Genomic DNA, 7,500 nt, shown 5'->3' with positions numbered 1-7,500 from the left:
TGAATGTTGTTTTCTCGTCCCTAAGGTCTATCCTCCTATTTACGACGTTCCAGCTACAACAGAATGTTTAATGGCAGAAAGCGGTTCTCTCACGCAGGTTAGTCGGGTTGGATTCTTGGCCAGTCCGTATCACTGTTCCTAATGTATTACTAGGCCTCAGCAGGTCTTGGTGGGTGAAAGATCAGTTGATTTTCCATTTTTGAAAACAAATATCTACAGCAACTTCACGAAGTAGACGTGACAATACCTTCAGCACTTTCCAGGATCCTATGCACTTGGCTCAGTACTCCTTCATTACGATAAGAACATTTTTAGTCAGCTCTAAGAGCTTGCTCGCTTTGGAAACTTAAGCCAAGGCCAGGTTGGCATAATCGTGCTCTGCAATGACAGAAACCATCGTCATCCAGTATTGCGGATTGTATTGTCAGCTTGCACTTAATCAAACAAGCACTGGTGGTTCAGTGGTAGAATTCTCGCCTGCCACGCGGGAGGCCCGGGTTCGATTCCCGGCCAGTGCACACCTATTCCTTCTTTCTTCCCATTTCCTCCAACCTCTGCCCATCTTTAATTGCAACAACGGAAGAGATCCCCGTCGGAAAACCAATCATCCTTCTGCCACTAAATCGTATCTCGTTCTTGTTCGTGTTTTTCTTTAACTGTAACTTTGCCGTGTCTCTTACTTACTGAAGTAAACCGATTTATAATTGGGTAAAAGCTTAACCATGACCTAAGATAAAAGCCTTAAAAAGTTTCTCACATTCTCCAACAGCATCTGTGGTCGTTCTTTGCAGGACAATGAATCGCTTCTTTATGTTTCTGGTCCCAAGAGATCGCAACAACGGCACGTATGCCCGTTGGAACTCCATTCCGTGTTTTGTTGTTGAAAGAGTACTTGTAAATTGTTGAGTATAAAGATTGCAGAAAAATCCTGCCCTTTTAACTAGTCTTATTCCCGTTAAGAATTATGCCACAGGAATGGTGGATGTCACTGTACGGGGATTTTTTCAGCCTGACGTCGAATCGCCGATATCATCGGATTGTATTCCCAGCATCGTTTCCTCTCTCAAAATTATGAGAAATCACACTCCTTGTACTCAATAGTTTAAACCATGCCTGTTAATTTTTCTTCCGCCGAACGATCTTTCGGTTTATTCGTAAAACTAAAGCAAGAGTGTGCTTGGTCTTTACAAGAGAAACCATTGAAAACTTTAGGAAACTTTCTAAGCTTTTTCTCACATCACTCTTAAGTTGTTACCCTTTTAAATCATGAATTCCGATCGCCAAACAAGAACGTAAAGTTATTCTACTTCTTTCACTTTAGCAGAGATAACGAGGTTGGAGTCACGTCAGAAATCTTTTCTTTAGCGTCAACTGGGGGCATAGCTCAGTGGTAGAGCATTCGACTGCAGATCGAGAGGTCACCGGTTCAAATCCGATTGCCCCCTTTAACAGTCTTAGTTGAATGTTGTTTTCTCGTCCCTAAGGTCTATCCTCCTATTTACGACGTTCCAGCTACAACAGAATGTTTAATGGCAAAAAGCGGTTCTCTCACGCAGGTTAGTCGGGTTGGATTCTTGGCCAGTCCGTATCACTGTTCCTAATGTATTACTAGGCCTCAGGAGGTCTTGGTGGGTGAAAGATCAGTTGATTTTCCATTTTTGAAAACAAATATCTACAGCAACTTCACGAAGCAGACGTGACAATACCTTCAGCACTTTCCAGGATCCTATGCACTTGGCTCAGTACTCCTTCATTACGATAAGAACATTTTTAGTCAGCTCTAAGAGCTTGCTCGCTTTGGAAACTTAAGCCAAGGCCAGGTTGGCATAATCGTGCTCTGCAATGACAGAAACCATCGTCATCCAGTATTGCACATTGTATTGTCAGCTTGCACTTAAGCAAACAAGCACTGGTGGTTCAGTGGTAGAATTCTCGCCTGCCACGCGGGAGGCCCGGGTTCGATTCCCGGCCAGTGCACACCTATTCCTTCTTTCTTCCCATTTCCTCCAACCTCTGCCCATCTTTAATTGCAACAACGGAAGAGATCCCCGTCGGAAAACCAATTATCCTTCTGCCACTAAATCGTATCTCGTTCTTGTTCGTGTTTTTCTTTAACTGTAACTTTGCCGTGTCTCTTACTTACTGAAGTAAACCGATTTATAATTGGGTAAAAGCTTAACCATGACCTAAGATAAAAGCCTTAAAAAGTTTCTCACATTCTCCAACAGCATCTGTGGTCGTTCTTTGCAGGACAATAAATCGCTTCTTTATGTTTCTGGTCCCAAGAGATCGCAACAACGGCACGTATGCTCGTTGGAACTCCATTCCGTGTTTTGTTGTTGAAAGAGTTCTTGTAAATTGTTGAGTATAAAGATTGCAGAAAAATCCTGCCCTTTTAACTAGTCTTATTCCCGTTAAGAATTATGCCACAGCAATGGTGGATGTCACTGTACGGGGATTTTTTCAGCCTGACGTCGAATCGCCGATATCATCGGATTGTATTCCCAGCATCGTTTGCTCTCTCAAAATTATGAGAAATCACACTCCTTGTACTCAATAGTTTAAACCATGCCTCTTAATTTTTCTTCCGCCGAACGATCTTTCGGTTTATTCGTAAAACTAAAGCAAGAGTGTGCCCTGTCTTTACAAGAGAAACCATTGAAAACTTAGGAAACTTTCTAAGCTTTTTCTCACATCACTCTTAAGTTGTTACCCTTTTAAATCATGAATTCCGATCGCCAAACGAGAACGTAAAGTTATTCTACTTCTTTCACTTTAGCAGAGATAACGAGGTTGGAGTCACGTCAGAAATCGTTTCTTTAGCGTCAACTGGGGGCGGGAGGCCCGGGTTCGATTCTTGGTCAGTGCACACCTATTCCTTCTTTCTTCCCATTTCCTCCAACCTCTGCCCATCTTTAATTGCAACAACGGAAGAGATCCCCGTCGGAAAACCAATCATCCTTCTGCCACTAAATCGTATCTCGTTCTTGTTCGTGTTTTTCTTTAACTGTAACTTTGCCGTGTCTCTTACTTACTGAAGTAAACCGATTTATAATTGGGTAAAAGCTTAACCATGACCTAAGATAAAAGCCTTAAAAAGTTTCTCACATTCTCCAACAGCATCTGTGGTCGTTCTTTGCAGGACAATGAATCGCTTCTTTATGTTTCTGGTCCCAAGAGATCGCAACAACGGCACGTATGCCCGTTGGAACTCCATTCCGTGTTTTGTTGTTGAAAGAGTACTTGTAAATTGTTGAGTATAAAGATTGCAGAAAAATCCTGCCCTTTTAACTAGTCTTATTCCCGTTAAGAATTATGCCACAGGAATGGTGGATGTCACTGTACGGGGATTTTTTCAGCCTGACGTCGAATCGCCGATATCATCGGATTGTATTCCCAGCATCGTTTCCTCTCTCAAAATTATGAGAAATCACACTCCTTGTACTCAATAGTTTAAACCATGCCTGTTAATTTTTCTTCCGCCGAACGATCTTTCGGTTTATTCGTAAAACTAAAGCAAGAGTGTGCTTGGTCTTTACAAGAGAAACCATTGAAAACTTTAGGAAACTTTCTAAGCTTTTTCTCACATCACTCTTAAGTTGTTACCCTTTTAAATCATGAATTCCGATCGCCAAACAAGAACGTAAAGTTATTCTACTTCTTTCACTTTAGCAGAGATAACGAGGTTGGAGTCACGTCAGAAATCTTTTCTTTAGCGTCAACTGGGGGCATAGCTCAGTGGTAGAGCATTCGACTGCAGATCGAGAGGTCACCGGTTCAAATCCGATTGCCCCCTTTAACAGTCTTAGTTGAATGTTGTTTTCTCGTCCCTAAGGTCTATCCTCCTATTTACGACGTTCCAGCTACAACAGAATGTTTAATGGCAAAAAGCGGTTCTCTCACGCAGGTTAGTCGGGTTGGATTCTTGGCCAGTCCGTATCACTGTTCCTAATGTATTACTAGGCCTCAGGAGGTCTTGGTGGGTGAAAGATCAGTTGATTTTCCATTTTTGAAAACAAATATCTACAGCAACTTCACGAAGCAGACGTGACAATACCTTCAGCACTTTCCAGGATCCTATGCACTTGGCTCAGTACTCCTTCATTACGATAAGAACATTTTTAGTCAGCTCTAAGAGCTCGCTCGCTTTGGAAACTTAAGCCAAGGCCAGGTTGGCATAATCGTGCTCTGCAATGACAGAAACCATCGTCATCCAGTATTGCACATTGTATTGTCAGCTTGCACTTAAGCAAACAAGCACTGGTGGTTCAGTGGTAGAATTCTCGCCTGCCACGCGGGAGGCCCGGGTTCGATTCCCGGCCAGTGCACACCTATTCCTTCTTTCTTCCCATTTCCTCCAACCTCTGCCCATCTTTAATTGCAACAACGCAAGAGATCCCCGTCGGAAAACCAATTATCCTTCTGCCACTAAATCGTATCTCGTTCTTGTTCGTGTTTTTCTTTAACTGTAACTTTGCCGTGTCTCTTACTTACTGAAGTAAACCGATTTATAATTGGGTAAAGGCTTAACCATGACCTAAGATAAAAGCCTTAAAAAGTTTCTCACATTCTCCAACAGCATCTGTGGTCGTTCTTTGCAGGACAATAAATCGCTTCTTTATGTTTCTGGTCCCAAGAGATCGCAACAACGGCACGTATGCTCGTTGGAACTCCATTCCGTGTTTTGTTGTTGAAAGAGTTCTTGTAAATTGTTGAGTATAAAGATTGCAGAAAAATCCTGCCCTTTTAACTAGTCTTATTCCCGTTAAGAATTATGCCACAGCAATGGTGGATGTCACTGTACGGGGATTTTTTCAGCCTGACGTCGAATCGCCGATATCATCGGATTGTATTCCCAGCATCGTTTGCTCTCTCAAAATTATGAGAAATCACACTCCTTGTACTCAATAGTTTAAACCATGCCTCTTAATTTTTCTTCCGCCGAACGATCTTTCGGTTTATTCGTAAAACTAAAGCAAGAGTGTGCCCTGTCTTTACAAGAGAAACCATTGAAAACTTAGGAAACTTTCTAAGCTTTTTCTCACATCACTCTTAAGTTGTTACCCTTTTAAATCATGAATTCCGATCGCCAAACGAGAACGTAAAGTTATTCTACTTCTTTCACTTTAGCAGAGATAACGAGGTTGGAGTCACGTCAGAAATCGTTTCTTTAGCGTCAACTGGGGGCGGGAGGCCCGGGTTCGATTCTTGGTCAGTGCACACCTATTCCTTCTTTCTTCCCATTTCCTCCAACCTCTGCCCATCTTTAATTGCAACAACGGAAGAGATCCCCGTCGGAAAACCAATCATCCTTCTGCCACTAAATCGTATCTCGTTCTTGTTCGTGTTTTTCTTTAACTGTAACTTTGCCGTGTCTCTTACTTACTGAAGTAAACCGATTTATAATTGGGTAAAAGCTTAACCATGACCTAAGATAAAAGCCTTAAAAAGTTTCTCACATTCTCCAACAGCATCTGTGGTCGTTCTTTGCAGGACAATGAATCGCTTCTTTATGTTTCTGGTCCCAAGAGATCGCAACAACGGCACGTATGCCCGTTGGAACTCCATTCCGTGTTTTGTTGTTGAAAGAGTACTTGTAAATTGTTGAGTATAAAGATTGCAGAAAAATCCTGCCCTTTTAACTAGTCTTATTCCCGTTAAGAATTATGCCACAGCAATGGTGAATGTCACTGTACGGGGATTTTTTCAGCCTGACGTCGAATCGCCGATATCATCGGATTGTATTCCCAGCATCGTTTGCTCTCTCAAAATTATGAGAAATCACACTCCTTGTACTCAATAGTTTAAACCATGCCTCTTAATTTTTCTTCCGCCGAACGATCTTTCGGTTTATTCGTAAAACTAAAGCAAGAGTGTGCCCTGTCTTTACAAGAGAAACCATTGAAAACTTTAGGAAACTTTCTAAGCTTTTTCTCACATCACTCTTAAGTTGTTACCCTTTTAAATCATGAATTCCGATCGCCAAACGAGAACGTAAAGTTATTCTACTTCTTTCACTTTAGCAGAGATAACGAGGTTGGAGTCACGTCAGAAATCGTTTCTTTAGCGTCAACTGGGGGCATAGCTCAGTGGTAGAGCATTCGACTGCAGATCGAGAGGTCACCGGTTCAAATCCGATTGCCCCCTTTAACAGTCTTAGTTGAATGTTGTTTTCTCGTCCCTAAGGTCTATCCTCCTATTTACGACGTTCCAGCTACAACAGAATGTTTAATGGCAGAAAGCGGTTCTCTCACGCAGGTTAGTCGGGTTGAATTCTTGGCCAGTCCGTATCACTGTTCCTAATGTATTACTAGGCCTCAGCAGGTCTTGGTGGGTGAAAGATCAGTTGATTTTCCATTTTTGAAAACAAATATCTACAGCAACTTCACGAAGCAGACGTGACAATACCTTCAGCACTTTTCAGGATCCTTTGCACTTGGCTCAGTACTCCTTCATTACGATAAGAACATTCTTAGTCAGCTCTAAGAGCTTGCTCGCTTTGGAAACTTAAGCCAAGGCCAGGTTGGCATAATCGTGCTCTGCAATGACAGAAACCATCGTCATCCAGTATTGCAGATTGTATTGTCAGCATGCACTTAATCAAACAAGCACTGGTGGTTCAGTGGTAGAATTCTCGCATGCCACGCGGGAGGCCCGGGTTCGATTCCCGGCTAGTACACACCTATTCCTTCTTTCTTCCCATTTCCTCCAACCTCTGCCCATCTTTAATTGCAACAACGGAAGAGATCCCCGTCGGAAAACCAATCATCCTTCTGCCACTAAATCGTATCTCGTTCTTGTTCGTGTTTTTCTTTAACTGTAACTTTGCCGTGTCTCTTACTTACTGAAGTAAACCGATTTATAATTGGGTAAAAGCTTAACCATGACCTAAGATAAAAGCCTTAAAAAGTTTCTCACATTCTCCAACAGCATCTGTGGTCGTTCTTTGCAGGACAATGAATCGCTTCTTTATGTTTCTGGTCCCAAGAGATCGCAACAACGGCACGTATACTCGTTGGAACTCCATTCCGTGTTTTGTTGTTGAAAGAGTTCTTGTAAATTGTTGAGTATAAAGATTGCAGGAAAATCCTGCCCTTTTAACTACTCTTATTCCCGTTAAGAATTATGCCACAGCAATGGTGGATGTCACTGTACGGGGATTTTTTCAGCCTGACGTCGAATCGCCGATATCATCGGATTGTATTCCCAGCATCGTTTGCTCTCTCAAAATTATGAGAAATCACACTCCTTGTACTCAATAGTTTAAACCATGCCTCTTAATTTTTCTTCCGCCGAACGATCTTTCGGTTTATTCGTAAAACTAAAGCAAGAGTGTGCTTGGTCTTTACAAGAGAAACCATTGAAAACTTTAGGAAACTTTCTAAGCTTTTTCTCACATCACTCTTAAGTTGTTACCCTTTTAAATCATGAATTCCGATCGCCAAACGAGAACGTAAAGTTATTCTACTTCTTTCACTTTAGCAGAGATAACGAGGTGGG

General features: G+C 42.0%; 7 non-coding genes across 7 annotated transcripts; all 7 read left to right on the top strand.

The window, feature by feature from the left end:
- The first annotated feature begins 447 nt into the window (after nucleotides 1-447).
- Nucleotides 448-518, top strand: Trnag-gcc (transfer RNA glycine (anticodon GCC)). The gene has a single exon. It is a non-coding gene; the product is annotated as a tRNA-Gly (tRNA).
- An 855-nt stretch (nucleotides 519-1,373) lies between these two features.
- On the top strand, nucleotides 1,374-1,445 carry Trnac-gca (transfer RNA cysteine (anticodon GCA)). The gene has a single exon. It is a non-coding gene; the product is annotated as a tRNA-Cys (tRNA).
- Nucleotides 1,446-1,906: 461 nt separating this feature from the next.
- Trnag-gcc (transfer RNA glycine (anticodon GCC)) lies at nucleotides 1,907-1,977 on the top strand. Its single transcript has one exon. It is a non-coding gene; the product is annotated as a tRNA-Gly (tRNA).
- A 1,747-nt stretch (nucleotides 1,978-3,724) lies between these two features.
- Nucleotides 3,725-3,796, top strand: Trnac-gca (transfer RNA cysteine (anticodon GCA)). Its single transcript has one exon. It is a non-coding gene; the product is annotated as a tRNA-Cys (tRNA).
- A 461-nt stretch (nucleotides 3,797-4,257) lies between these two features.
- Nucleotides 4,258-4,328, top strand: Trnag-gcc (transfer RNA glycine (anticodon GCC)). Its single transcript has one exon. It is a non-coding gene; the product is annotated as a tRNA-Gly (tRNA).
- Nucleotides 4,329-6,075: 1,747 nt separating this feature from the next.
- Nucleotides 6,076-6,147, top strand: Trnac-gca (transfer RNA cysteine (anticodon GCA)). The gene has a single exon. It is a non-coding gene; the product is annotated as a tRNA-Cys (tRNA).
- A 461-nt stretch (nucleotides 6,148-6,608) lies between these two features.
- Trnag-gcc (transfer RNA glycine (anticodon GCC)) lies at nucleotides 6,609-6,679 on the top strand. The gene has a single exon. It is a non-coding gene; the product is annotated as a tRNA-Gly (tRNA).
- The last annotated feature ends 821 nt before the right edge of the window (nucleotides 6,680-7,500 follow it).

This window comes from Montipora foliosa, chromosome 3, assembly GCF_036669935.1.
Source record: "Montipora foliosa isolate CH-2021 chromosome 3, ASM3666993v2, whole genome shotgun sequence".
In the NCBI taxonomy this organism is placed as follows: Eukaryota; Metazoa; Cnidaria; class Anthozoa; order Scleractinia; family Acroporidae; genus Montipora; species Montipora foliosa.
The sequence above is the reverse complement of the archived record's forward strand: the minus strand, read 5'-3'. Positions and strand labels throughout refer to the sequence as shown.